Source organism: Lathyrus oleraceus, chromosome 4, assembly GCF_024323335.1.
Source record: "Lathyrus oleraceus cultivar Zhongwan6 chromosome 4, CAAS_Psat_ZW6_1.0, whole genome shotgun sequence".
NCBI classification, from domain to species: Eukaryota; Viridiplantae; Streptophyta; class Magnoliopsida; order Fabales; family Fabaceae; genus Lathyrus; species Lathyrus oleraceus.
In genome coordinates, this window is record NC_066582.1 from 488,270,953 (window position 1) to 488,294,196 (window position 23,244).

The following is a 23,244-nucleotide window of genomic DNA, read 5'->3' on the forward strand; positions in this document are numbered from 1 at the left end:
GAATAGGGCATGACAAAGACCAAAAGGCGAGCTCATATCAGAGGCTACAGTTGTAGTTTTTGAGAAGATTGTAAGTAATTTTCTTTTTTAAAGATTATTAATTATAGGTAATTCATTTTGGTAATAAACTTTTATTTGTGTTGTAGGATTCACTAATTGAAAAAATCAATGTTAGTGCCTTTTATCTATAACAACGCCATGACATATTGGTACAAGCGATTAAAACAAATGATCAAGGTGGGCGTAACTTTGGTATTGGACGAGGCGTCAACTTGAGACATTATTTCGGATCATTCTCAAAGAGTGAAGAAATTCGCTAGAAACAAATTGAAGTATTAGTTGAATATATGTTGAGGGAGAAGCCGAAGAAGAAACTAAGAGAGAGGCTAGAAGGGAGGATGGAGGAAATATTACAAAAGGAATGGGTGATTATGTAGGACAGTTTAACCCAAGATGTGATTGGGGTAAGAACAAGTTTGGTTTTAGAACTTCCTTTTTTGTTTATCTTATTAAAAATATGTGTTGCATTTTGTTGTTGTTTGTGTTGTTAAAATTATGTATTGTGTTATTGTTGTTTTTATGATGTAACACTTGAAATCAATGTGTCTACTTGCCCTCAAATTTAAACCTATTATAACTTTATGAGAAAGTTATTTTAGGTGTTGAAAGCACGAAAGGTAGTTGTTCAGCTCTCTAGCATAATATTTAGACCACAATTCCTCAACCAGATCCATTGCAAAGATTGATAAGTGTGGTCTAAGATATGACATGCTCCATCAATATATAATTACAACATGATCCAGATCATTGTGAAAAAATTTACTTCAAAAGAATTATATTATGAATCTTGTGTTAAGTACTAATTAGTTTGACATATCCACACTACAATTATGGTGCACGTAAATACATCTTTTAGGTGATGTCAATATATATATATATATATATATATATATAATTATATATATATATATATATATATATATATATATATATATATATATATATGAAATTGTGTTTTTTATTATTTAGTATTCAATTTTCTATCCATTATGAACAAATGGGGCTATGCTAGGGGTTTGACGATTTGGGATTAGGGTTCCGGCGTGACCCCTGTTTGTTGGATTTCTCCGGCTTCAACGATGGTGTTCTCCAGTCAGATGGTTTAAATTACTCATCTTCGGATCAGGGATATTACCGGAGGGGGCATAGCAGTTTGAAGTCGCGTCTTGCATTTCCTCCTCGACCTATGAGTTTCTCCAGTCTAAGGGTTGCCTCTGCAAACCGCGACAACCACGAGCAAGAAGATGACCTGAAGCTCCGAACCATCATGAAGGTCAAAGATAAAGAGATGGTGGGCTCTTTATTTCCTAACCCCTCGATAGGATTGATCCATGCTCATTAAGATCAAGAAATGCATAACTCTTAAGCGAAATTCTTTTATTACAAAAGTATGGTCACAAGTGAACAAATGGAAGAGTGTGGAATCCGTTCATACCAAGAAAGGCTCGAAGAGAACTTTTGGGAACCTAAGGAAGTGAGAAAGTCCTTAGAATTGAAGAACGAAAATATGGCGACTATGAATGTCCTGAAATTATATTGTCGCCGGAGGAAGAACATTGTATATCGCAACCGTGGAAGAAAGGGGTTATTGTTAAGATGTTAGGGCGGCGTATCATTTTCAGAGTGCTGAAGAATAGGCTGCAACAACTGTGGGCACGAAAAGGCATAATCATCTTGGAAAGGAATTATATCTTATTACCTTCATAAGAGAAGAAGTTCAAGAATTCTCTCTCATGAAGGGAGCTTGGATGATTTATGATCACTAGATAACGATCAGAGCTTGGAGAACAAACTTCTTCCTTTCTGGAGATATTATTGAAGAACTTGCGGTATGAGTTAGAGTTTCAGGCTTAGCTATAGAATACTACGACAATCGTGTGCTTTCGTACATGGCAGTCCGTATTGGGAAAACGATTAAAGTCGATAAGAAAATCCTATCTAGGGTAAGAGGGAAATACGTGAGACTGTGTATTCAAGTGAATTTAATGAAACTTATGCTTGTTATGTTCTCAATTAAAGGTCGTCACTATAAAGTTTAATATGAATGCATTCATATTTTATGCCTATCTTGCGGAAGATTTGGCCACTCTACAGGTGGATGCTCCGATAAAAGGCTCCCCATACTGAAGTTAAAGAGAATAGGGGCATATAAGAAAAAACTCAGAGAGACAATGTTAGGAATCTGAGGATAAGACCACAAGACCTTGGATGGTTATCCAAAAAACCAGAAGAATGCAAAATAAATAAAAATGAGTTTGGAAAGGAGGTTAAAGAGAATTTTAAGGATGACATGACCTTGAAGGCCATAGGAGAAAAGATTTGCATATGATCTAGATTACATTCCCTTGGTGGAAGTTTGAATTAACCTTTGGAGGATAAGGAGTCAGAAGAACAAATTACCACTTAAGTAGAGGATCCCCCAAGAGAAGAAGAAGTCACTAAGGATGCTAAGAAACAACAAACTAGTTAAAAACATAGGGATACTAGCAAAGTTAAGAGGTCAACGATAAGGTAATAGAAGAAAGTCAAAAAACACTCAACAATGGAGCCTCGAGGAATTCAAAAAATTAACTTCAAGGGGAAATAGGATGCAAGAAATGGATAACTAATTACTTCTCGGAAAGTGTACTGATAATGCCACAGTAATAAAATATTGAATCCACATGGACTATTTTTTAACAAGTCAAAAAGTGTATAATGCATAGAGAATAGTAAATTATGTGTGTGTGTGTGTGGGGGGGGGGGGGGTCGAGTTTGAAATGAGAAAATAAAATAAGTGTTCTGACAAAATTATGAAAGCGGCCAGGTTATGTATAAAATCCCCTATTTCTCTATTGTTGATGGTCGATGCCTTACATGAATAATCTTACCACTATAATCTCACGCCAAATTAACAAAACCTCTATAACCAATCTCTTGCAATATATCTCATTAATCACTACTCGGATTTTCCTATCCCCAGTCCATTAGCGTAAGCAGCCATTACTCGGGGTTTTCTATCCCTGGTCAACCAGTGTAAGCATGACAATTTCCTTAGGTCCAACACATAGAATAATGGTCAGTATTCCATATGTGTCCAAAATCAGATAAAAAAGTATCTCATAAAGAGCAGTACGAACAAGAAGCAATTGAATAGAATTATAAATCAAAATATTGGTGCAAAGTCAAATCAACATGTCTCCCAACAACATTGAAACAGGTTCATCAAACACAGCCTAACCTAGAGGAGTTTAGCTACTCATAATTCAGAATCTAATACAAAAAATAATTAACATTATTTTCATATGAATTCCCTTGAAGGATTTCCCCCCAATGGCTTCCAATGCTCTTAAAAATCACTTATGGTGTTGTAAACTCATACTCCTTGTGTAGAAATCTGTAATGCTTGAAAAAGTGTAGGAACCCCCCTTAAAAAGCGTTCGGAATGGACCAGAACGTGTCAGAAAAGCCCATAAAAAAGGGCCATAACGCGCGTGATGACCTACATCAGGCGCACGATGCAGCTGGCACATCTCTACCACGCACGCGATGCTGCTCAAGATTATGCTAATGGTTGCATGCTTTTGCTCCCTTTTGCACCTGATTTTCACTATGTCCCTATTTCTTCATACTTAGCTATTTTTTCCTTATTCTTTGGAGTTACTTCTTTAACTTGCTCCTCTTTAACTTGTTTTGATCCGTTTCTTTGGCCGAAATCATGCAATGACGGGATGTCATCACAACCCCAAACTTGAATCGTTGTTTGTCCTCAAGTAACTTGCATGCAACTACACATTCCAAACAGAAAACAAGTCGTACAATAACAATTGAACACCACCATATAATTTTTTCTTTACCTGACCATCATTCTAGCTTCCAACTTTTATCAAGTAAATTCGGAAAACGTCCTCAAACTTTAACGAGTACTCAACCTATATCTCATTTCACCTTGACTCACTCAATGGATAAGCTAATCTCTCAATTAACATGCAAAATATTGTATGCTTATCTTGATCATGTTCTAATATATTTCATCAAATAAATTAAAACACACACATTTGAGGACTTTTTTTATTGTATCTTGGCTTATGTTCATGTAGGAAATTTTTGGGAAAGTAGGTTTAAACCTTTGGAGTTAGGTGCCTAGTTCTCCTTCTATTATTATACCCCCTTTGTTCCTTCTTGATGGTACTAGATCTTTTACTATTGAGGTCCTTATCATGCACTTTTAAATTATTTTCATTTTTTTTTGAAGAAGTGTCTTTCCCACTTCTTATTTTCTCACAATTTTTGAAATTTTGACCAATTTTCTCTAGTACCCCAACCTCAAACTTAAAATTTTGATCACTTCCAAGAGAAACCACAAACTTAATCCTTTTCATACCACTTATGAACTAAAATTCTACCTAACTTCAAAAGAGAGGGTGGAAAGATGAGATCTTTCAAGTCATACGGATAACAATTTAGGCTAAGTTATCGAAAGAAAGGCTAAGGTCAAAGTGGTTAGCAACATATATACCTATTACTACATGGTGGCTAAATGTAGCACCTCAAATTTGCACCTCCCATTTGTACATACATTTCATTTTTTAGATCACTAACATCACATTAACATCGCATAAACATTGCATTCACATTGCATAGTGCATTGTATTTCATCAGTCAAAACTGATCAGGGGAATCCATCCGTGCAAGAGAGGAAGGGTTCTTCTATGAAATAAAGGCTCTGCGGGTGTTCTAGAGAGCTTACCCGATCCAAGGTTCATTTTGATGCAATTTGGCCAAGTGTTGAAGGCTCAAAGTCCACAGTGCATGACCAAGTCATCTGAGGACCATAAGAGTCAACTGTAAGTCAACTGAGGGCTAGGAAGTGGAGAGATGGTTTGAGACGCTTCCTGCATGTCCCACAGAAGGTCATTTGTCATTACAAACACTTATCTGGTTAGAAATCATTGTTCTTTTCTCGAATTAATCTTGGAAATTCAAGTTGAGTTGGATGATCCTAGTTGATTACTGGAAAGTTGATTTGGTTGTGGAAATTTAATCATGATTGCATTGAGCCCATTCGTCTCCTTTTTGTTAAGTCCATAAGTTTGGTCCATTAACCATTTTCCGAATAATTCCATTTTCATCATCCATATCTAAATCCATAATTCATTTGTTCATATCCAATTATCCATTTCGGCTAAATTCAAGTCCATTTAATTTTAATACAATCCAATTTGACCATGATCCATGTTAATACCCATCAAGTCCTTTTTCATTTTTTATATCCATTTAAACCATTTCATTGTTTTAACCAATTATCCAACACTTTTCCTATTCATTTAGAAAATCCATTCATAAACCAATCCAAGTTCTTTCTTATTTCATAATCCAAATATCCCTTTATCCATTTTAAACCATATCCAATTAGGGAACAATTATCCATTTTTCATAATCTATTTCGCTAACTCCATTTCCATAATCAATTTCCATCGAACCATGCAAGAAGTCGCCAATAGCATTCATTCATAACATTCATTTCATCCATAATTGTACAACCAAATTCCAAACATTGCCATATTACATACATTCCAAAACCATTATCAAAATTCTACAAGCAAATTCAAATAACCATTCTTACTAATGACAATAGCATTACATATTCATTCTATTTTATCCTAATTCTTCAAATTACACTGAAACAGTACCATGGGAATTAAGTCAATGCCATCCCAACCGTTACATAATGCAATCCTTGATATGTTATCCAAACAGTGGTTTACATGAGCCAAGGAATTAAAAAAGGGAAAGCATAAGCTGCCAGTGCTGCCGAGAGAACCGCAAGCTGCCACAGGATAAGCTGAAAGCTCTTTGTCCGGAATGCCGACCACCTCAATAACAGAGCTTCAGAACTGAGCTAAACGCCGCAATTCCGACAACCTGCTAGCAAACCAACATGCATCAAGCCAAGAGCATAATTAATCCAACAGAAAAATAATGCATGTGACCGAAATGAAATGCAAACAAAGAACCTAACCAAGTCAGCATTGCAATACACACTGGCAAAACCATCCCACCAGCCAACGCATCCTATCTGTGCGGGCCATGAACCTAAGGTCGTAGTCGTGTCGCAGAATGACAGCGATTACCTACTGGTTGCAGACCTGCTATGCCGTTAGTCTCGATCACTAATCGGGCCTTCAAACACCATCATGATCCTTGAATCAATTGCATGAGCGCCAAGCTGCCTGCGAGCCAACAGTACAGGGTGTCAATAGTTGGCAATGTGCAACAAGGCAAGGGAGATATCAATAATCATTTTGAGTAATCCTCAATGCTAAGAAAATCCTGCAATACAGCATCCAATACAACAAGCCTTGTTACAGGCCAAAAGCAGGAGTCAAGAAGTAATTGGCTTACTATAAAATGTACTCTGGAGCTTGTGGTTGAAGATACCGATACAGCCAACCCCCCAATGATGTTGTTCATGTCTTCTCCGGATACGCACCACTTAGCCTTCGTCTTGTCCAGCATGCCATTCGACCTGGATGGCGTCCTGTTGAAGAAAGTTTGAAACTGCTACGTCTGCTTTTGCTGAAAAGCTTACAACTGAGTCACCTTACGAGAATCCTTTGCGAGTAATCAGCAATTGGAACCGAGACTGAATTGCTCCGAGCCCTGCCATCATATGGGAACACGATGCTTGCAGCAAGGCCATCTCAACCCGAATGCAACCGGCAATGAGGCTTCAAAGCCTAACCTTTGTAATCCTTGGCTTGACCGCTGTAGTGCAAAGCGGACGATGTGCAATACCAATTCCATGACAGCATGTGTCCTGCGAAATTCAAATCAACAATCATCCAAATGACAGTCCAATTCAAATCAGTGATTATTCAAGCAACAAACCAGTTCTTGAATATAAGCTAGTTTGGTTCAATACGGATATCCACAGTTATATCAAAGAATGAAGGAAAATGCAATTAGAAAATTGGGACTTGTGGTAAATCTCACGTGAACTTAATTCATGATTTAAGACTCACCTTCACTTAATGCCAGCTGGATGGTGCAGATTGAATCATTTCAGATTTAATTCTCCGATTTGCCCCTTAGATCCTGCTATATAAGCTGCAATCATTGCCAATCATTGGTTTCAGAAAATTTTCCCTCTCATTCCAAAATCGTTTTTGCCCTCAATCCTTCAACCTCTAACAAACTTTTCCAGCTTCTTCTTCCACCTGTAATAAACCTTCAACCACCGTGAACCCCTCCAAGAACTCCTCTTCAATCATCACTCTCAACCTGCTTCTTCCAGTTTCCATCTTCTATTCCGCATCCTCACCACCATTCCACCCTTACCAAAGCTCTGAGACAAAGCCATCAAAGCTCCACGTTGAAGCTTTGATCGGTTGAGCTAGAATCCACTCCGCCTCAGTCTCTGCAACCAAAACACGGAAAACGCAGGGAGAAGAAAGGATCAGAACAGAACCGCGAGTAGGAGAAGGAAGATAAGGCGAAGAAAGAGAGAGAGCACCAAGAAAATACCTGAGACGAGCTTCCGCTAACCTCGTCGTTGCATCGGTCATCTTTGCCGGCGAATTCATCGGCTGTTCTTGCTGGACCTTGATTCCGTCCTCAATCCATGGTGTCCCTTGCTTCAGTGAATCTTCTCGAATCCAACAATCGAACCGCGCCTTCCACGATTACAAGTCAAGATACGTAAGCGCCACGATTCAAAGTACCAGGGAACGGCGAGGAAGATTGGAGTAGACGAAGAATAGGAGAGTAGACAAGCGATTGTTTTGTACCGCATCAGTATCCAAACGCCGTCCGCCGCGTGCGTCACCGTCAACGACGAAGGTATGTGAAACTCCACCGATTTTACTCGCGTTGATTATCATTGTGCAAATATGGATCCAGTAGAGATAATCCAAACTTGCAAGCTCGATTACCTCCGTATGAGGACCGGATTTGGGAATATTCAATCTAGGGTTCGTGAGAACTTTTGCTTCGGTTTGCATTTTCGAATAGAGATTAGGTTGGATCAACAGGGGATTTGGATTAAGGGAATCGCAGTGAGTTTGGCCGTGTGGAGGTCGTGTTTGTAGGAGTTCCGTTGCCGTCGGTGAAGAACTCCGGCGCGGCAGAACGGGGATGGAACCTAGGTTCGTGGTGAAACGGAGTCGTGGTGGTTGAAAACGTGTTGCTATTTATCCATTAAGCACTTTTCTCTTTTTTTTTTTTCGGTTGTTTGTTTCCTTCAGCCTGTTGCTGGATTTGTGCGGTAGTGTATAAGTGATATCAATTAGATTACAGTGTAGTTGATAGGTGTGGTCTAGTTAATTAGGATATAGTTAATTAAGGTGTGGTTTAGGGATTAGAAGATAGTTTAGATATTTTAGGAGTAACTCTAGAATTTAGTTCATAATTGGTTCTGAATATCTTTATGATTAGTTTAGAATTATGATAATTAGAAATGTTAGAATAATTAGATAGTTTAGAATTAATTGGAAATGTTATTAGAATTAATTGATATTAGGAGTAGTTTAGATAATTAGAATAATTAGATAATTAGAAATAATTCTAGAATAGTCTAATAGATTTCTTAGAAATAATTAGATGTGATTAGGAGGTTAATTGTTTAGTTACTGTTAATGATTAGAATTAAACAATTTTAGATTAGAATTACTTAGATTTTAGAAATATTTAGTCTAGGTTAGATATAAATAGAATTTTTTGTTCAAAATTAACCCCTAACTGTGAAATGACTATTCTACCCCTAGGCTTAGAAATAATTCAATTTTGCATGCTCCCTTAATTTTAGGACATGTTAGTATTTGATTAAATGAGCTTCATGTGAAGTTTGAGCTTCTGTTTTGGATTTTTTATCCTCTTTTGACCCTAGGCTTCGACCTAGTGGTTTGGACTTATTATTTGAATTGTGATTTCAGGTTCAAGAATACATCTCCATGAGTGATGATGCTCCTTCATTTGAGCTTAACCATTTGTTGTTGTTGGCTAACCATTGTGTTGTTTTGTAGGCTTTGAGAACAAATTCACTTGTGCTTGTGCCTTGCTCATTGTCTGATGATGCTTTGTCTGCCTGTTTAATATTGACTGTTGGTTGTTTGTCTATACAGTAACTGATTGTTTTAGATTTTTTCACAGGTACCTAAGTGGCTTTGAGTTCATTTTGAACTTTGCTTTGCTAGCTTGTGGTTGCTTACCACTGAGGTATAATCTTCTGACTTCATGTAGTCTGGAGACCCGGCCTGTTATTTGGCCGGGCAAACTGTCTGAAGTCCTCCTTAAGAGGCAATGCTTGTGTATGTTTATATTTGTCCCAAGCAGGTGAAAAGTCCTTTACATAAGGCAATTGGTGGAAGGTAGGGGTATGCAGTCTACCCCCCACTATTCTGTGAGTCTTCTCCTTGCTCCCATTACATGGTTGTAGCATTGAGATCCCAACCCAAGATCTATCGAGTCCAATTGGGGAAAGAGTTCCATCTTTCTGAACTCCCCCACATTCTTATATTTACATGCTCTCTCGGACTTGAGATAGAAGCAATGAGGCACACCCCTCATCACCTTTCATCAGCTTCACCTTAGCCCCTCAATGGCAAGGTTAAGAGCTAACCTGACCCCGATACAGAGGCTTGTTTGTTGAGGTTGATATGACCCCTCGACTAAAGCCTAGCCCTGATGTTTGAGCCCCTTGTTGGTGTGTTTATTTCATGCTGTATATGTTTGTGTGGTGTGATTGTATCCCCTAGGTTTGCTAGACTCCGCGTAGTCTCGTTTGCATGACAATTAAGGTAGCACGGTTCCTTCGTATAGGACTTCCTTTCTTGCTTGAGCTTTCCTAAAACACAAACAAACATTATCCCCTCTTGAGGATACGTCAACTCCTTCTACTACAGGTGAGTAAGTCTCCAAAGGTCGAGCATCCGGTAGATTGCGCAGTGACGTTATCCACTTAAAAAACACAAACCGACAGGAATGGTTTAGCCGAACTACGGCAACTCTGATTCTCATGTCCAGATGAGATACGTAGGCACGAGATGCGATGTCTTGTCGAGTTTGACTAACAACTAACACTAATTCTTTTCTCTCGCCCTCGTTGCGATTGAGACCTTCCCTTTCTCTTGCCCTGGTTGCAATCGAGACCCTTCTTCTTCTTGTGTTGGTGTCAGGAGATGGATGTAAGCCCAGCGATTGGCATTCCACATCCTGTGTCTTGTTGTGTGCTTGGAAGCTGATGTAAGTCCATCGAGTGGCATTCGGGTTCCAGTGTGCGTGTGTTTGGTTCGGATGCCGACATAAGTCCAGTGATTGGCAGTCGGGCTCCATGTTTGCCTTCTTGAGTGCGTTTTGGTTCGGATGCTGACGTAAGTCCAGTGATTGGCAGTCGGGCTCCGTGTTTGCCCTTTTGAGTGCGTTTTTGGTTCGGATGCTGATGTAAGTCCAGTGATTGGCATTCAGGCTCCACGTTTGCCTTTGCCTGTTTCTGTTTGTGTGCGTGTCAGCCGAGCTACGAATGCTCTGATTCTCCTTCGTCCAAAGGAGATACGTATGCATAGGATGCGATATCCTAGCGAGCATGTGTCGTTTCCCCCTGTCCGAACTACTTAGACTCTGATGTCTATGCTTGATAGACTAAGTAGGCCCAGGATGCGATATCCTGCCGAGTCAGTCTTGTCTGTTTTCTTGCGTCTCTTTCAGCTAGTATGTGTGTGTGTGAGCAGCATTTTTAGCAACCATCTTCCTTCCTATTGTGCGTGGATCCCGTCGAGTACGACGGATGCGTAGGGGTACTAATACCTTCCCTTCGCATAACCGACTCCCGATCCCATTCTCTTTGGTCGCGAGACCACGTCTTTTCCAGGTTTACTCTGAGCGTTTCCTTTCCCTCTTTTGGGATAAATAACGCACGGTGGCGGCTCTGTTGTTCTTGTTTTCCCGCCGGTTTTTCGCGTAATGCGACAGCTGGCGACTCTGCTGGGGATATAGAGAAGTTGACCTGTGCTGGTCCATCTTCCCTGAGCGAGTCTCTCCTAGCGCTCTCTAGGATTAGGGTTTTGGTTGCTTTCTGCTTGTTGTATTTTATTGCATTCATTGTATATATGTACATTTATTGTTTGCATTGATTGTGTGCATTGATGTTTGCATTCATATTCATTATTCATTACTGGCTGGCTGTCTGTTTTTCTCTGTGTGGGGGGGAGTCAGTTGAGGTAAAAGGCCCAATACCCAGGCTATGAGTGCAATCTAGGAAACTTAGGAATAGAGTGATTCATGGGAAGCGGGTGGTATGGCGCCACTTAGCGGAACATTGATATCACGAGCAGTTCAGACCCTGGTGGGATATTATCGGTGCATACATCGGGTGTGCACAGGATGATATTCTGCGAAAGGTTATTTATGTTGCGTTTCTCTTGACCTTACCCTGACCTAGATGACACCCGTAAGTGGGGAGGGAATGATCATTACAGGTACAGTTGCTGACTGGTTGGTGACTTGTTGGTGAATCTTGGTACTGATGGTGACTGTGAATTGTGGACATTTATTTCTGGGACGCCGGAGTTCTGTCCGTGGTTTATCAGCGGGTTCCGTTTATTTCGGATCCCCGGGTTGAATTTGAGAGTACCTGTTCAGAGGATCTGATTGTCATCCGTTCAGTGGATGTTCCTGTGATAGTAATGATGTAATCTCCAGTTCCGTCTATTTCGGAACTCCCCAAGTCGGATTTATGGTGACTCAGTTGACTGTGACTGGTTCTGAGAATGGGTCTTCAGATGACTTGGTGGCACAGCGACCTGCATTCATGCATTTGCATCGGTCTCATTTCGCATTCATCTGCATTCAACTCATGTCTGTCCGTACTCAGGGTCCATTATTTTTAACAGAGACTCAGGTTGAGAGACATCCAGATGTCAGAATGTTGTTGATAAAATTTTATCTGTCTCGATGAAACCGGAATCAAAGGACAGAATATTCCTAGTACGGATAGACATTGCATGTGTGAGTCATACTAACCCATTTGTTGTTTTGTAGGTGTCAACCGGTGTGCATAGCTTGTTTGCTCAAATATCCTGCTAGGGGCCACAAATCCAAACTGATGGATCCACTTAACACCGGTAAAGGCAGACATGTTTGGGATCGGTTATCGGCCAGATCAAAAGTCGTCTAGACCAAACAGAGGACGTCGTCCACCGTACATCTTTGTCAGTGCGGGAATGTTGAATTCTGATCAGGCTTGTTCAGTGAGTGAAGAGATCGACCGCGACCGCGAGCTAGAGCTGTGGATAAAGTCGTGCGTACCAGGCAATTGGAAAGCCTCCAAAAGCATCATTGTCGCTCATCCGGAAGAGTAGTTTTCCTGTGTTAATTTTGTTTGCATGAAAGCCATACGTTTTGCCCGAAACGTAATGGTCCATTGTAAGGGCCATCTCATGTGTCTCATTTTGCAACATTTTGCATCAGTAATAAATGGATGTTTTTGTGATCAAAAGCGGTGCTCCCTGTTTTTCACTTTTTGCAGTTTAAAAAATAAAATAAAAATGGCAATGTTTTTATTTTCTTTCCTTTTGACTCATTTGATTCCGACCTCAAAAGTGATTACCCTCCTGATCTCATAGATAACAATTTGGTTACACCTCTATATGACTTCGACAATCCAAGCTATCATGCCGAAGAATAAGGCGAAGAAGATTGTGATCTGCTGGAATTAGCTAGGTTGTTGAAACAAGAGGAGAAGGTGATTCAACCGCACGAGAAGCGGGTCAAGATTGTTATTCCAAGCACCGCCGAGGTCAGGAAGTGAAAGTTGAGGCCGCTTCAGAGGCAAGTCAAAAACAGAATGGTAGCCCTGTCGAAAGAGCAGGTTGATATCTTCACCTGGTTGCATCAAGGTACACCAGGGTGGAATACCCATGTTGTGGGGCACGGGCTACCACGAGAGAAGACTATCCTCTAATGAAGAAGAAAACCGACGCCACGGATCAAAGGGCTACGGTGACTTTGTTTCATGATATGACTAACCGTGAAAGCGAATGCCATGTTGATGACATGATGACAAAGTCCCAAGCCGAAGAGGGGCATCCGGCGGATCTGGGGCAAATTGTTTGACCGGATCGAAACTACTCAGATTGAGGTTGAGTCCGAACCAGTGCACTTGTGGAGTGTTGTCCGGTAAGTTGCCGAGGCTTATTGTGAACGAAAGAGGAGTCGAGGTCGATCCTGCTAAAAAAAAAAAAGGAAAAAAAAGGAAAACAATACTAGAAACGCCTGAACCGAAAAAAAAAAATCAAATGGTCAGGTGGAATGATGACTGCCAAGGGGCATGGAAAAATGAAAAAAGAATAAGTTGCAGGAACCTCCGATTCTAATGCCTCCCGTGGAAGGAATAAATGTTGATCTGGTACTTGACAGCCCTCAAGGGGTCTATGAGGTGCGTATTGTGTCAGCATGACTAGTCTTGTCGAAAAGAGCATGCAATTTACCTAAGCAAAAGGTTTATCGACTGTGAAACAATGCACTCATTGTTCGAGAAAACTTGATGTACTTTGGCATAGGCTGCTCGCCGACTGAGACAGTATGCTGGTTCATACCACTTTGTGGATGTCCAAAATGGATCTGATCAAGTATGTGCTTGAGGAGATAGCGTTGAACGGACGGGTTGCGAGAGGGCAAATGGTGTCGACTGAATACGATATTCGGTATACCTCCCAGAAAGCAATCAAGAAGAGGGTATTGTATGGTTATCTCGCCCAACAACCCATCGATGATTCTCAACCAAGGAAGTTTGAAGTCCCTGATGAGGACATCTCGAGGTGCTCAAATCGAAAGATTGAGAGTGACCGATCCCGGAGGAGGGGCCTGACCCTGAATCCGAACGGATTCTGATGTCTGATGGGGAGAGTTTAAAGAGAATGAGCTAGGGCTTCCCCGATAACAGTTGAAAGCACCAACGATGGTGGATGAGTACGAAGTTGGTATCCTAAGTGTCATACTCCGGTAAGTGCATCTACTGGGGCAGCACCTTTCTCACTCAGATATGGGATGAAGGTGGTAGTACCATTTGAGACTCAGGTTTCGTCATGAAGTCCCGTTGGACGTAGACTCGAAAAGGGCGAGTGGATTAGGACTCGGTATGACGCGTTGAGACTGACTGAGGAAGAGGGTTGACAGTTGCTTGCCATGGGGCAGTTGTACCCAGTAAATGAAGCGCGTTGTTAACCGAGGAGTACGACCTCGTGGGTGGCATGGAAGAGATGTGGTGTTGAAAAGGATCCTTCCTCCTCAACGATCGTGGGGCAAGCGGACACACAGTTATGAATGTCCATTCGTGGTCAAGAAGGTTTTCTCTAACAGAGCCTTGTGATGGATAACCACGAATGATGAGGATTTTCACTCCCCTGCAGATGCGGACGCAGTTAGAAAATACTTCGTGAAGAAATAGACCCGCTGGACAAAAAGAATAAGAGTCCAGGCAAAAAAATGGGCATCCCGGCGAACCAAGAAAAAAGAGAAAGGTTCGGGCAAAAGTTAGGGATACGAAAAGAAAAGAACTGTACACCCGGCAAGTTGAAAACCCCACAAGGGCGACTTGGGCAAAAAAGGGTATCCCGGTGGACTGAAACCCGAAAGGGCGGTCCAGGCAAAAGAGGGATTGAAACGAACAACTGCGTCTAGCATGATCGTTTGTGCTTTGGTTAAGACATCTCAGCTAATCTCCGACAGAAATCGATTGGAAGCGTCTTGTTCAGAAGGCCGAAAGTGCGGAACGTCTTGAGGACATATGAGGTGTAACCGAGTTGGAACCCGATGAGATCACGGTTCCACATTGCCATTAGGATAGATTTTTCCTTTTTATGCGCAATCGCCTCTTTCCAGGGTTTGCTTCCTGTGTGTTGCTCGGTTGTGAGCCATCTTTTTGTTTCAGTCAATAAAGTGTGTGTTCAGTCAAATAGTTTTGTTTTTGTTCTCATTACCGCTTTGATTACGAAAACATCCGTTTACTTTGATAAGAATATTTGCATTTTGAAACATAGAGGTCCCTTCCGATGCATGCTTATAAGATTGAAATCTGGAAATCTTATTCGGAAGTTTGAGTGACCTAGATGTTGAAGTGTTGGCACGCCTGGGGCACGCTTTTATCTAACAATCTCTTGTGCAGGTGCTTTTAGATATCTTCATTCGCTGGCCTGTAGTGATATGAAACCTTTTGACAAAAGATCCCCACAGAGTCCAACCAGGGGCAAGGGATAGACGAACAATGAAAGGACGGCGAAGGATTACGACGACGATCCTGGAAAGTTAATCAAGAAGACACTTCAAAGTCTAAGGACTGGAAAGTTTGTATGAATCCCAGGAATTCGATCTTCGTGGGATGAATCAGAAAAGTCCAGATGAGCCTGGGAGTTTTCAAAAGTGGAAAATCAACACTGCGGTAGGATGGTGAACACCAGTGTTCGACGAATCGAAGGGCGGCCCGTGCCCGATAGGCTGTATTCCCCCAATGGGTTTGAGAGTGTTATCTCCCTAGCAGATTCGAGATTGGTGCCTCCTCAGCAAGCCTGAAGGTTACCATATCCCCAGCGGAGTTGTGGTTGTTTTCCAAATCTGAAGCTGTCTTCCCAGCAGAGTTTGTGTTGATGGTTTTTCCCTCAGAGAGGTCCTCAAGCGGATCGAGTTCGGTGAAATCATCCCCAGTAGAGACAAGCATGGGTTGCCTCCCCTAGCAGGGTAATAGCCAAGCAAGTCCGGGTTCGATGGAGATCATCCCCAGCAAGGTTTGTCTTTCCCCAGCAGGGTGGAAGTTGACGTGGTAATGAGATCCTCAGTGCAGTTCCTGGAGTTCCTCAGTGTTATCTCTGGAGGAGACGCGTGTTTATGCATTCATCATGTAGATAAGCATAACATATTGCATCATTAGTGCGTGGCATTTCCATAATCATGGGGCATTACGCTAAAAAAAAACTCATGCATCTGCATTGCAAGCATATCCATTAGCCCGAGGCCGTGGTGAATTGACCAAGAATGGGTTGTTGGAAAGAGTTTAGCATCGCTTGGATCGATTTCAGAATTGGGTTCCCCAGCAGGGTTGAGAGAGGTGTTTTCCCAACAAGTGACCCCGCAAGTGAGGGGGTATCCCCAGCATTGTTACTCCACAATTGGTAGCATCTTGCCAGCTTGGATCTTTTTCCCTAGCAGATGTGGGTGTGTCTGATCTCTCCATGTAGAGTTGACCCTTTAAGCAGAAAATGTCTGTCATTTCCTTCTGCGCTCCCCACGAGTTGTGTCCTCGTGGATGACGGTTGTTTCCGTTCCCTCCCCTTGGGATGAGTTTTCCCTAGTGAGTTCTTTCCTCATTAGGATGTCTTGGTTCAGTTTGCCTTTTTGGATCGATCCTGAATTGGCTTCTTTGTGGCTGTCTCCTGTTTTTCCCTGGGGCATAAATGAATAGTTGTTCACTAACCGGCACTCATTCATCTTATCCTCAGCGGAATTTTTGGGCTTCTACCTACAAACCGGTAGTTGTAAGTCCTATCTTTGTGGTTTTCTACCTACAAGCTGGTAGTTGTAAAATCCCACTTTCATCCCATGGCGGAGTTTGTTTGTTGGCCTCTACCTGCAAACCGGTAGCTGTAAATCCTATCGTCGTGGTTTTCTACCTGCAAGCTGGTAGTTGTAAAATCCCACTTTCATCCCCTAGCAGAGGTAACCTTTGTGGTTTATTCTGGTTGTTGGCCTCTACCTGCAAACCGGTAGCTGTAAGTCCTATCTTTGTGGTTTTCTACCCACTAGCTGGTAGTTGTAAAATCCCACTTTCATCCCCTTGGTGGAGTTAACCCTTTGTGCTCATCCTATTGATGACGGTTACTTTTTTCGTGGTTTTCTGCCTACTAACCGGTAGATGTAATCCCCTCTTTGCAGTTATCAGTATCCAGTTTGCGGTATTGATATTCTTTTCCCCTCTGGATACTTGCCTTGATCAAGCAGTATTGTCCCCAGTGGGCCTTCCCCTTTCTTTTGGGTATTTGCTCCGAGTTAGCAACTTTATCCTTTTTTGATTGGTCATCTTTGCATACCTATTCCTGGTACCCGATGCCTTTCTTTTCGGTCGTTTATCCATTTAACAGCCTACAACCCGGCTATGGATAATCTTCCAGGCGAGATTATTATCTACGTTTTGACGGCTATAGATAATATGTCTCATGCGCTCTCTGGTCAGTCTGTTGATTGTTTCCTCCAGCAGAGTAAGATTCGTATTCCTTGTGGAATCGAATGTCCATCCTTTAACAAGACTGCTTTTCTAGCCCTCTTCAGGATGTTGAGTGTTTTGGAACACAAACCAATTCACGTTTTGGTCGGTCACCTGTTTCATACCTACAACCCGGTATCCTTGGTGTTCCTTCCTGTCAGCACCCGCGTGTGTTGTTTCTTTGGTGTCGGTAAACACCATCTTTCGGTGATTTCCAGTCATGCGTAAGTGTCTGGTCTTCTTTGGTGTCGGTAAACACCATCTTTCGGTGATTTCCAGTCATGCGTAAGTGTCTGGTCTTCTTTTGATGTCGGTAAACATCCTCTTTCGATGTTCATAACGTCGCTATCCCTTCCCTAGTGAAGATTTCTCCTCTCCGTTGGTGTCGATAAACGTCGAGTTTTTCCCGATCATCCGTTGATGATTTGGTTGTGTTCATTATCTCCATTACTCCTCTCCGTTGGTGTCGATAAACGTCGAGTTTTTCCTAGTCGTCCAATGATGTCTAGTTGCTTATTCCCTACAGATCATTTGGTAATACCATATGATTCCCCTCAGAGTTTCCTCCTCTCCGTTGGTGTCGATAAACGTCGAGTTTTTCCTATTCGTCCTATGACGTCTAGTTGTACCCTTCCCCAAGTGGATCTACCTCCCCGTTGGTTTCGATAAACGTTGTGTTTTTCTCATTCGTCCATGAACGTCTGATTGTATACCCTATTCCCAGTCATTCATTAATGTCTGGTCGATTTCCCAGCCAGAATTCCCAGTAGACGTCCTATTTGGTGTCCGGTTGTGGTCTCCCTTTCGTCCTATGACGTCTGGTTGAGTTTTCTCCTTCTCCGTTGGTGTCGATAAACGTTGAGTCTCCCTTTCGTCCTATGACGTCTGGCTGAGTTTTCTCCTTCTCCGTTGGTGTCGATAAACGTTGAGTCTCCCTTTTGTCCTATGACGTCTGGCTGAGTTTCCTCCTTCTCCGTTGGTGTCGATAAACGTTGAGTCTCCCTTTCGTCCTATGACGTCTTGGCTGAGTTTCCTCCTTCTCCGTTGGTGTCGATAAACGTTGAGTCTCCCTTTCGTCCTATGACGTCTGGTTGAGTTTTCTCCTTCTCCGTTGGTGTCGATAAACGTCGAGCTTCTCCCTTTCTTCCTATGACGTCTGGTCGAGTCTTCCCATTCATTCATTAATGATTGGTTACCTCTCCGTTGGTCTCGGTAAACGTTGAGTTTTTCCCATTTCGTCCGCTGACGTATGGTTGTATATCTCTTTCCGTTCATCCGATGATGATTGGTTACCTCTCCGTTGGTTTCGGTAAACGTTGAGTTTTGCCCATTTCGTCTGCTGACGCATGGTTGTATCACTATCCCCGCCTTTCATCCGATGATGTCTGGTTACCTCTCCGTTGGTTTCGGTAAACGTTGAGTTTTTCCCATTACGTCCGCTGACGTATGGTTGTATCCTTTCCTGGTTATCTCCAGTAGAGTTGATTTACCTCTCCGTTGGTCTTGGTAAACGATGAGTTTTTCCCTATTCGTCCTATGACGTCTAGTTGTACCTGTCCCCATGTGGATTTACCTCTCCGTTGGTCTTGGTAAACGTTGAGTTTTTCCTAGTTGTCCGTTGGCATCTAGTTGAGATGAGTTCTGATCCCATTCATCGTGTGTCGATGTCTGGATGTGGTTATGCCTTTGAAGAAAAAGAACACAAAAAAAAAAATTCCCAGCAGTGTGCAAATTTCTACGGTTCTTGGTATTCAATCCCTGTTTACCCTGAAAGTCTGACAGCCGTTGCTCTCATCCATTCGGGTTCCCAGTTGATTGAATAGGGGCAGCTGTAGCACCTCAAATTTGCACCTCCCATTTGTACATACATTTCATTTTTTAGATCACTAACATCACATTAACATCGCATAAACATTGCATTCACATTGCATAGTGCATTGTATTTCATCAGTCAAAACTGATCAGGGGAATCCATCCGTGCAAGAGAGGAAGGGTTCTTCTATGAAATAAAGGCTCTGCGGGTGTTCTAGAGAGCTTACCCGATCCAAGGTTCATTTTGATGCAATTTGGCCAAGTGTTGAAGGCTCAAAGTCCACAGTGCATGACCAAGTCATCTGAGGACCATAAGAGTCAACTGTAAGTCAACTGAGGGCTAGGAAGTGGAGAGATGGTTTGAGACGCTTCCTGCATGTCCCACAGAAGGTCATTTGTCATTACAAACACTTATCTGGTTAGAAATCATTGTTCTTTTCTCGAATTAATCTTGGAAATTCAAGTTGAGTTGGATGATCCTAGTTGATTACTGGAAAGTTGATTTGGTTGTGGAAATTTAATCATGATTGCATTGAGCCCATTCGTCTCCTTTTTGTTAAGTCCATAAGTTTGGTCCATTAACCATTTTCCGAATAATTCCATTTTCATCATCCATATCTAAATCCATAATTCATTTGTTCATATCCAATTATCCATTTCGGCTAAATTCAAGTCCATTTAATTTTAATACAATCCAATTTGACCATGATCCATGTTAATACCCATCAAGTCCTTTTTCATTTTTTATATCCATTTAAACCATTTCATTGTTTTAACCAATTATCCAACACTTTTCCTATTCATTTAGAAAATCCATTCATAAACCAATCCAAGTTCTTTCTTATTTCATAATCCAAATATCCCTTTATCCATTTTAAACCATATCCAATTAGGGAACAATTATCCATTTTTCATAATCTATTTCGCTAACTCCATTTCCATAATCAATTTCCATCGAACCATGCAAGAAGTCGCCAATAGCATTCATTCATAACATTCATTTCATCCATAATTGTACAACCAAATTCCAAACATTGCCATATTACATACATTCCAAAACCATTATCAAAATTCTACAAGCAAATTCAAATAACCATTCTTACTAATGACAATAGCATTACATATTCATTCTATTTTATCCTAATTCTTCAAATTACACTGAAACAGTACCATGGGAATTAAGTCAATGCCATCCCAACCGTTACATAATGCAATCCTTGATATGTTATCCAAACAGTGGTTTACATGAGCCAAGGAATTAAAAAAGGGAAAGCATAAGCTGCCAGTGCTGCCGAGAGAACCGCAAGCTGCCACAGGATAAGCTGAAAGCTCTTTGTCCGGAATGCCGACCACCTCAATAACAGAGCTTCAGAACTGAGCTAAACGCCGCAATTCCGACAACCTGCTAGCAAACCAACATGCATCAAGCCAAGAGCATAATTAATCCAACAGAAAAATAATGCATGTGACCGAAATGAAATGCAAACAAAGAACCTAACCAAGTCAGCATTGCAATACACACTGGCAAAACCATCCCACCACCCAACGCATCCTATCTGTGCGGGCCATGAACCTAAGGTCGTAGTCGTGTCGCAGAATGACAGCGATTACCTACTGGTTGCAGACCTGCTATGCCGTTAGTCTCGATCACTAATCGGGCCTTCAAACACCATCATGATCCTTGAATCAATTGCATGAGCGCCAAGCTGCCTGCAAGCCAACAGTACAGGGTGTCAATAGTTGGCAATGTGCAACAAGGCAAGGGAGATATCAATAATCATTTTGAGTAATCCTCAATGCTAAGAAAATCCTGCAATACAGCATCCAATACAACAAGCCTTGTTACAGGCCAAAAGCAGGAGTCAAGAAGTAATTGGCTTACTATAAAATGTACTCTGGAGCTTGTGGTTGAAGATACCGATACAGCCAACCCCCCAATGATGTTGTTCATGTCTTCTCCGGATACGCACCACTTAGCCTTCGTCTTGTCCAGCATGCCATTCGACCTGGATGGCGTCCTGTTGAAGAAAGTTTGAAACTGCTACGTCTGCTTTTGCTGAAAAGCTTACAACTGAGTCACCTTACGAGAATCCTTTGCGAGTAATCAGCAATTGGAACCGAGACTGAATTGCTCCGAGCCCTGCCATCATATGGGAACACGATGCTTGCAGCAAGGCCATCTCAACCCGAATGCAACCGGCAATGAGGCTTCAAAGCCTAACCTTTGTAATCCTTGGCTTGACCGCTGTAGTGCAAAGCGGACGATGTGCAATACCAATTCCATGACAGCATGTGTCCTGCGAAATTCAAATCAACAATCATCCAAATGACAGTCCAATTCAAATCAGTGATTATTCAAGCAACAAACCAGTTCTTGAATATAAGCTAGTTTGGTTCAATACGGATATCCACAGTTATATCAAAGAATGAAGGAAAATGCAATTAGAAAATTGGGACTTGTGGTAAATCTCACGTGAACTTAATTCATGATTTAAGACTCACCTTCACTTAATGCCAGCTGGATGGTGCAGATTGAATCATTTCAGATTTAATTCTCCGATTTGCCCCTTAGATCCTGCTATATAAGCTGCAATCATTGCCAATCATTGGTTTCAGAAAATTTTCCCTCTCATTCCAAAATCGTTTTTGCCCTCAATCCTTCAACCTCTAACAAACTTTTCCAGCTTCTTCTTCCACCTGTAATAAACCTTCAACCACCGTGAACCCCTCCAAGAACTCCTCTTCAATCATCACTCTCAACCTGCTTCTTCCAGTTTCCATCTTCTATTCCGCATCCTCACCACCATTCCACCCTTACCAAAGCTCTGAGACAAAGCCATCAAAGCTCCACGTTGAAGCTTTGATCGGTTGAGCTAGAATCCACTCCGCCTCAGTCTCTGCAACCAAAACACGGAAAACGCAGGGAGAAGAAAGGATCAGAACAGAACCGCGAGTAGGAGAAGGAAGATAAGGCGAAGAAAGAGAGAGAGCACCAAGAAAATACCTGAGACGAGCTTCCGCTAACCTCGTCGTTGCATCGGTCATCTTTGCCGGCGAATTCATCGGTTGTTCTTGCTGGACCTTGATTCCGTCCTCAATCCATGGTGTCCCTTGCTTCAGTGAATCTTCTCGAATCCAACAATCGAACCGCGCCTTCCACGATTACAAGTCAAGATACGTAAGTGCCACGATTCAAAGTACCAGGGAACGGCGAGGAAGATTGGAGTAGACGAAGAATAGGAGAGTAGACAAGCGATTGTTTTGTACCGCATCAGTATCCAAACGCCGTCCGCCGCATGCGTCACCGTCAACGACGAAGGTATGTGAAACTCCACCGATTTTACTCGCGTTGATTATCATTGTGCAAATATGGATCCAGTAGAGATAATCCAAACTTGCAAGCTCGATTACCTCCGTATGAGGACCGGATTTGGGAATATTCAATCTAGGGTTCGTGAGAACTTTTGCTTCGGTTTGCATTTTCGAATAGAGATTAGGTTGGATCAACAGGGGATTTGGATTAAGGGAATCGCAGTGAGTTTGGCCGTGTGGAGGTCGTGTTTGTAGGAGTTCCGTTGCCGTCGGTGAAGAACTCCGGCGCGGCAGAACGGGGATGGAACCTAGGTTCGTGGTGAAACGGAGTCGTGGTGGTTGAAAACGTGTTGCTATTTATCCATTAAGCACTTTTCTCTTTTTTTTGTTTCGGTTGTTTGTTTCCTTCAGCCTGTTGCTGGATTTGTGCGGTAGTGTATAAGTGATATCAATTAGATTACAGTGTAGTTGATAGGTGTGGTCTAGTTAATTAGGATATAGTTAATTAAGGTGTGGTTTAGGGATTAGAAGATAGTTTAGATATTTTAGGAGTAACTCTAGAATTTAGTTCATAATTGGTTCTGAATATCTTTATGATTAGTTTAGAATTATGATAATTAGAAATGTTAGAATAATTAGATAGTTTAGAATTAATTGGAAATGTTATTAGAATTAATTGATATTAGGAGTAGTTTAGATAATTAGAATAATTAGATAATTAGAAATAATTCTAGAATAGTCTAATAGATTTCTTAGAAATAATTAGATGTGATTAGGAGGTTAATTGTTTAGTTACTGTTAATGATTAGAATTAAACAATTTTAGATTAGAAT

The 23,244-nt window shown here is 41.6% G+C and overlaps 1 long non-coding RNA gene across 6 annotated transcripts; it reads right to left on the reverse strand.

Annotated features, from left to right (window-relative positions):
• Positions 1–5,533: 5,533 nt before the first annotated feature.
• On the reverse strand, positions 5,534–22,960 carry LOC127076514 (uncharacterized). 6 transcript variants are annotated; one of them, XR_007786831.1, is made up of 5 exons: positions 22,104–22,960; positions 21,602–21,996; positions 20,982–21,396; positions 20,599–20,809; positions 5,534–5,964 (listed from the first exon to the last, which is right to left on the reverse strand). It is a non-coding gene; the product is annotated as an uncharacterized LOC127076514 (long non-coding RNA). The 6 variants fall into 6 exon arrangements; XR_007786828.1 differs by lacking the exons at positions 20,599–20,809; positions 20,982–21,396 and adding exons at positions 6,062–6,272; positions 6,445–6,859 and having other exon boundaries at positions 22,104–22,957; XR_007786827.1 differs by lacking the exon at positions 20,599–20,809 and adding an exon at positions 6,062–6,272 and having other exon boundaries at positions 22,104–22,957.
• Positions 22,961–23,244: the final 284 nt, after the last annotated feature.